The sequence below is a fragment of the Balaenoptera acutorostrata genome, chromosome 2, assembly GCF_949987535.1.
Source record: "Balaenoptera acutorostrata chromosome 2, mBalAcu1.1, whole genome shotgun sequence".
NCBI lineage: Eukaryota > Metazoa > Chordata > Mammalia > Artiodactyla > Balaenopteridae > Balaenoptera > Balaenoptera acutorostrata.
Window position 1 is genome coordinate 175,898,101 of NC_080065.1, and position 7,949 is coordinate 175,906,049.

A 7,949-nucleotide genomic window follows, 5' to 3' on the forward strand; every position below is an offset into this window, starting at 1 on the left:
GGCAGAAATCACAATAGACTATTATCATTGCGGGAGTATCAATTGCGCACTTCAAAAGTATTCTTGTTCGATGTCTGTCTGTTTCTTTTTTCTTTGGTTTTCTCATTCCACAAGTGCATAGGTTATTTTTTCTGTAGATCTGGGGAAAATGGGCCAGGGGTGAAAGGTCCATCCAGGCTAGACAGTGAACAGCCCATGACAGTTCAGCACAGAAGGAAACTGGAAAAGTGTTTTAGCACCTTGAAGTCTGGCTGGACTTAGGGGAGCAACAGGGCTGAGAATACTCCAAAAGTAGATACTGGAGAGCAAGGGACTCCAAGACAGTAAGATGGGTGTCTGTGAAAATAGTGCTGGCATAAGAGAAGCTCTAGGGAGAGATGGGCTTAATATTATCGGTGGGCTTGGATCACTACCTGTGATCATGAGGGTTGGTGCCAGCTCTAACCCTTTGGGTTTCTCGGACCTTGATGAATTATTTTGTCCTTTTCTGGCAAAGCTGAATCCTGGTCTTTAGGCTCCAGTGACAAGTTCTCTGGAAGTTCCATTGGCTGAGAAGCCACTAATTCCATGTCTGCATCCATGTCTGGGTCCATGTCTGGGTTGGAACTCAGCAGCACTGAAGGTGTTCTAGGAGGTTCCTGAGAAGGGCAAATGGATGAAATAGGAGGTGTGGTGGTAAAAGCAGCAGTTGCACTGGATGCAGAAGTTGGTGTTTCTAGGGAAGGCAGTTGGGGGAAATATAAACTCTCCAATGCTTCGATAGTTTCCTTGGAAGATGGAGAAATACTTGGGTCAGTTGAATTGGCGGCAGCAAGAGTTTCAGCTGGTGGCTTTTTGGAAGGTGTTACAAATTTGATAACAGCGGGGATTTTTTTCTCTGCAAATTTCTCAGCTGGATTCTCAACCTTAGAGATTTGAAAAGCTTCCTATTGGAGGAGTTCAAAGATTTGAGGGTAAATGAAGAATATAAGCCAGAGTATCTGTAGTCACTGCAGCTAGGGGTCTTGGCACCAGGCTGCAGTGGCTTCTTTTTCCCTCCATTCTCCTCATCTGTGGATCTCTCGCTGCTGACTTCACTGATGTGTAAAGCTTCAGTCTCCCTCAAGCCTGCCCACTGGCATAGGAACTGTATTCAAAATCTCTGGGTGCGAGACAAACTTGTAGACAAACTTCTGACCCCTCACGTTTTCAATGATATTCTTCATACAATAGTATCTGAGGGAGCAGCTGTGTTTGTCATAATTCATGTTAGGCTTGTTCTTTTGAATCCCTCAGAGACGAGCCACCTCTTCTGCCTGCAAATGCTTGAACTCCCCGTCATTAGAGGTCCAGCAGATCATGTGATCGTTCTGAGACTCCTTTAGGAGCTGAAGGAGGAACTGCCACAGGGTGATGGCATTGTCAAGAGCAATGAACGAGGCCACTTGCGGGGCTGCCTCAGGGTCTCTGCCTCAAACATGATGCTTCTCTCCACCGGCCACCTCCTAACACTGAGAACTCAAGGACAGTGAGGCAGCCACTGACACCCCCGCGGTGGAGCCAGATATAAGATTTTAATTTATTTAAGAAAATGAATATCCTCTTAAATGACAGTAAACACACAAAAAAACAGCATCACAAATATTTGTAGGCCAAATCGGTTGGAAGTCTCAATCTCAGTTAACGATGTCAATACTCAAGCCCACATCATATATATATATATATATATATATGTATATATATATATATATATATACATATATATATATATATATATATATATAATTTGTAATGGTTACAAAACTGAAAATGAACCATATCCATTTTTTTTTAAGAGGAGGAAATGAGGAGTCTTTTTTTTTTTTTAATTGATTGATTGATTGATTGCTATGTTGGGTCTTCGTTTCTGTGCCAGGGCTTTCTCTAGTTGCGGCAAGCGGGGGCCACTCTTCATCGCGGTGCACGGGCCTCTCACTATCGTGGCCTCTCCCGTTGCGGAGCACAGGCTCCAGACGCGGAGGCTCAGTAGTTGTGGCTCACGGGCCTAGTTGCTCCGTGGCATGTGGGATCTTCCCAGACCAGGGCTCGAACCCGTGTCCCCTGCACTAGCAGGCAGTTTCTCAACCACTGCGCCACCAGGGAAGCCCCATATCCATATTTTATCTTTATGGTGAGTCTTTACTGTTAATCAAGGAAAGCAGGACTTTCTATATTGCTACCCTCTATTTACTTACACAAGACAGCAGATCCTGAAACAGTGTTTAAAGTGTATTATGTGGTGGAAATACAAGTGATCAACAGTGACATCTTCATTTACTGAGGCAGACTTTGATGTAAGAAGAGAGATGTGATAGGACCATAAAATGTAGAGTTGGAGATATCCTCCCTGAAGGTTAAATCAGGAACTAGATATTCCAGAATTCATCCCCTTTATGGTTCCATGGTAGAATTCACCAATAGCCTCTCTTGCATGAGATTTGGAAAGCTCATGTGAAGAAGGCATTAGTCAGATTTTTGAACCATCATACAGATAGAGACAGATACATAGGAGTCAAGGACATCATCTTCCAGCTCATTTTTCAGATTCTTTGCTTTCCTAATTAAGAGTATTCTCAAACCCACCAATGATTTATTTGACTGCCATTTTCATAGAGGTGTAGCTTTCCACTGATGTCTTTATAAGATCCATATGAACAATCCATTGGGGTTTAGATTTTTCTGTAAGGCCTTTTGTGTCCAATAGGAAACTATTCAGACTTTACTGCTTGGGAATATTCTCTGATTCTCTTCTACTTTATATTCACATAAGTCTTAATTGCATAGGAAACACCTTATTCTGTCAATAGTGCTAATGAGCATGTTTTTTTTAATTTATTTATTTAATTTATTTATTTTTGGCTGTATTGGGTCTTTGTTGATGTGCGTGGGCTTTCTCTAGTTGCAGCGAGCACGGACTACCCTTGGTTGCGGGCTTCTTGTTGTTGTGGCTTCTCTTGTTGCTAGGCGCGCAGGCTTCAGTAGTTGTGGCACGCGGGCTCTAGAGCACAGGCTCAGTAGTTGTGGCACATGGGATTGGTTGCTTCATGGCATGTGGGATCTTCCTGGACCAGGGCTTGAACCCATGTGACCTGCACTGGCAGGCGGATTCTTAACCATTGTGCCACCAGGGAAGCCAGAGCATGTTTTCTTGATTCGCCATGACATCTCGAAGGGTGCATTCAAAAACGACAACATGGAAGTTTCTCTACTGCGTTGAACACTGGCTCATTTACCTGGTCCTTCCATATGAGAATAAGCACCTTTTTTAAGTCAAAAAAGACTGTGGGTGTGTCCTGTTCCTTGTAGCTGAATGTAATCCCTCAATCTGTTTTCAATTATCATTGACTGTGTGTGATTAAAAGCATGAGCATTTTTTTGTTAAATGAACACTTCTGTAGTTGTTTCATAGAAAAATTTTATTAACTTTTCTAAGCCATTGTATTCTAACAGATACTGTGTTCTTATCACCAGAGAGGATAAATGAAAATGCCCCATTATAATTATGAATTTTTAGATAAATTTTGCAGTTTTCTTCATTTAATTATTCTACATTATGAGACAATATTGTCATGTCCTACAAGTTGAGCCTTTTTTTCCTCAGGAAATTTTCCTTTTTATTCTTTATTGTTATCATTTTAGTCATGAAACTAATTTCTAATTTATCCTTAATAACGAAAACGTAATTCATGTTTTTCTTCAGTGCCTTCTTGCCAGTGACCCTCAGGATCATGCCAGTGGTCTAGAAGAGGAGTGTAATGAATTCTAATAAGCATGATTACAAATCGTAAAGGGACTAGGAGGTAGAACAGTAACAGGGTGCTGAAATGGACTTCTTCCACGATTTTGGCTTGTGACAGAGGATTTGATTGCTATTCAAGGAGGCAAGACATTTTTCTTTATTGAATGCTGTGAAGAGGTAAACTTTATTCCCCCTTCATAAGAAGCTCCAGTCAGTCATATTATTAAGAAAAGGAAAATATGAGTCATTTTTATGATTTGGAACGTTTTTACCATTTTCAGAGATAGCACTACAAAATATCCTTATGAATGCCTTGGCCCATTATGGTCACTGAGTACCTTTGATGAAGGACGTGTGTGACATTTTTCTCTTCAGCAGGAAAAGACTTGGCCTTGCAATGAATGCAGGCCAACTCTTGGGCCTCTGGGAAAGCTTTGGTGTTTCCTACTTGTTATCCAAACACCGATGCATTTCCTATGGTATATTAGACACCCTTTACCATGAAGTACCTCAGTGAAAATATATAAATTTAATTCTTAGCATACTATGTAATATTTGTAATAGCTCCTTCATGATGAGACTATACTCTTGATGCTAAGGTTTCACAACTCTCATTGGCACGCACTTTAGGGTCAACATATCCCATTCAGCACTGATAATCAAGGCACAAATCAAGGATTTGTGTATTTGGGCAGGAGACAGGTCTTGCACTCCTGGTGCTTATATTTAGTAGGAAACGTGAGATGGTTAACAAATGGTAAAGCTCTGGTTTATGAAATGCAAATAAGGGCATTGAACAAAAGTAAAAAATGTCATGTGATGTAATACAGAGGCCGGGGTATGTATATGTCTTTTATTTGAGGGTGTGTGCCTCAGTAAGTGAAGATATCATTATTGATCACTTGTATTTCCACCACATAATACACTTTAAACACTGTTTCAGGATCTGCTGTCTTGTGTAAGTAAATAGAGGGCAGCAATATAGAAAGTCCTGCTTTATTTGATTAACAGTAAAGATTCACCATAAAGATAAAATATGGATATGGTTCATGTGCAATTTTATAATTATTACAAACCATATATATATATATGATATGTGGTCTTGAGTTTGGACATTGTTATCTGAGACTTGAGACGTCCAAATTATTTGGCCAACAAATACTTGTGTTGTTTTTCTGTGTTTAACATCATTTGAGAGGATATTCATTTTCTTTAAAAATTTAAAATATTATATTATTGAGCATTTTCATTTTGCTACTGTTCACATTGAGTGACACAATGTATACCCAATTAAGCCATGAATTCCTCCCAATTGGAAAGAGTTGGGTTTATCTGCACTGTTCTAACTCATCCCGAATTCATGAGTAGGATGATATCTATGCAAGACTACTTTGATTTCCCATTGGAAAGTCCAAAAAGATGTATGGATATTTAAAGGTAATAATCCAAAGAATAATTGAGATGACCTGTAGAAAGAGGATATCATTTTGAGTAATACCATTATTGAGTATAAAAGGAGAGATGGGAAATTTTTAATGTTTTTTTTTTAGCAGGAGCTGGAAGCCTTTTGTTTCCATGATCCACAAAGCCCACAGTGCATTTTGCTCTTCACAGGTTTCATTTCCATATGCTTATACTTCCAGCACATTTTCTGCAAGACTGGAAAATAAAAGTAACAACTTCAATTTTTAGTAAAGAGCAGAGGAAATAAAATCTTTTCCATGTTTTTTAGTGTTAGGTAAAAACCAGGGGAGAAATATACAAGGACAGTTGTATGCAGCATAAGGAGTAGTAAAAGGGAAGTTTATAGTGATATACACTTATGATATACACCGTGATTAAAACACTCAGAGTAACAGGAATAGTTAGCAATTTCTTAGCCTCATAGTGAACATCTATGGGAAACCTAAAGCTAATATTTTTTATAAATTTATTTATTTATTTATTTTTGGCTGCGTTGGGTCTTCGTTTCTGCTTGCGGGCTTTCTCTAGTTGCTGCAAGCGGGGGCTACTCTTCGTTGCGGTGCGCGAGCTTCTCATTGCGGTGGCTTCTCTTGTTGCAGAGCATGGGCTCTAGGCGCACGGGCTTCAGTAGCTGTGGCACGCGGGCTCAGTAGTTGTGGCTGGCAGGCTCTAGAGCGCAGTCTCAGTAGCTGTAGCACATGGGCTTAGTTGCTCCGTGGCATGTGGGATCTTCCGGGACCAGGGCTTGAACCCGTGCCCCTGCATTGGCAGGTGGATTCTTAACCACTGCACCACCAGGGAAATCCAACATCTTTCTTTTGATGCACTTGAGAACATCAATGTTGACATCTGATCCCATTTTGGGTAAGGTGTTAATCCTGCCCCCAAAAGGGCAATGATAAAACAGAAGGTAACACATGGAAAATGTCTTTAGGGTGACAAACATGTATTCAGGGTAAGATATTTTAGAACATAAGGAAAGAAATTCAAATACAGAGATCCACATATGATCACAGAAGAAAAACTTTGAAACCACCTACATGGTCACTAGCAGAGGAATGAATAAGTGAAAATGATAAACAGTCTTATAAAGGAAAAATACAGAGCAGCACAACTGAATGGATGGTTTCTGCTCGGATGTGTAAAGAGCTCTGAGAGATCATTGTTATCTTCACAACAAGAAAGAAAAACTAAACAACCTGAAAGGCAACCCCTGTTCTTAGATTCATGAAAGATTTGAGTACTTGGCAATCAATGCTCCCCAAATCAGAGACAGACAAATAGAACTGTCAGTTACCTGGAGGTGAAGCAACTGGAGCCAGTAACCTCTAGGAACATTTAAACTGGTAACTTGAATTTGCTGGAGACACAGATTGGACTAGCTTGAGATCTAAAACATTTAGGGAGTCCAGTCTCAGGGAACCCCCCAAATTTATGAATTTTTCCTTCAAGAGCCCAACAAGGTTCTCCTCATGAATGATGGAAAAACACTGCCTCATGCTTCATGCAGGAATCAGGAAAACCATTTTGATAAGCACACAAAGCCTTCTGTTCCCTGTAACTCAGGCTCTCAAAGAAAATTAACTTGCCAAAACCTTATCTGAAATGGGGCAGAGCAGTCAGACAACTCCCTGGCCCTTCAGGTTTTCTCTGTGTCAAAAGGGAAGGAATGAATACTAAGAACCTGTTCTGAGGTTCATAGTCCAGGGATTCTGTCCTGCCAAAACATTACAGGTTTAATCATAAGAGAACATTTTTCCACACCAGTACCTTCCTACCGTACCAGCAGGGCTCAGTATAAAAAGAGTGGATTAAAACAGAGTTTTAAGACACAGACTATTTAACATTGAGTTTCTAGGGATACCCAAACACAGCAGGGGAGATAAATACAAGGAGACTTGTATACAGCGTAAGTATAGTAAAAGGGAAACTTATAAACACCTATATTAAGAAAGAAAGATATCAATTAACAACCTAAATTTACACCTCAAAGAATGAGAAAAAGAACAAGCTAAACCTAAAGTATAAAGTGAGTACTTTTCAAACTACAGAACATGGTGAAAAGAAATTAAGACAAGTGTAAATAGAAAACATCCCAATTTCATGGTTCAGAAGAGTTAACATTGCTGGACTGGCACTACTTCACAAAATGATCTGAAGATTCAATGTAATACTTATTATAATGCCAGCTGTAATCTTTGTAAGAAATTGGCAAGTTGTTGCATAATTTTATATGAGTGGGGAAGAGGCAGGGATGGATGGAAGGCTCAATCCTGTCAAAGTACAAATATTAAAATGGAGCCAGACTCTTTATTACAGATGGCGGGGTCACCTTAAGTGTCTTTGTTTCTAAACAAGGGTCACTGTTTAGAATGGTCTGACAGACTTAAGCCAAGACCCTGACCCATATAGGACGTAAGACCCTATTGTTTCAGTGTCGCCTAATCTGGGCCATCTTCGAGTGCTGTACTTACTTTATTCATTTGGGAATTCAATCAGCATTTCCCTGTACCTCCGCGTTCATAAAGAACTGGGCGAAAACAACACAGGCCGCCCCAAGCCGGAAAGAAGTTCCGCTTAAATGCAAACATCCTTTGCTGGGTCAGGTCGCCGCCCACCCGCAGAATCTGGTTACGCAGACATGCATCCTCCTGCCCCGCTGTCAGTCAAGCGTGGGGGGCGAGGCCTCTCAAACTGTCCAATCAAGAACCCCGCTGGGGAAAGTGGG

General features: G+C 40.5%; 1 pseudogene; it reads right to left on the reverse strand.

Moving 5' to 3' along the window:
* Positions 1–122: 122 nt before the first annotated feature.
* On the reverse strand, positions 123–4,228 carry LOC103006739 (ETS domain-containing protein Elk-4-like; annotated as a pseudogene).
* Between the last annotated feature and the right edge of the window lie 3,721 nt (positions 4,229–7,949).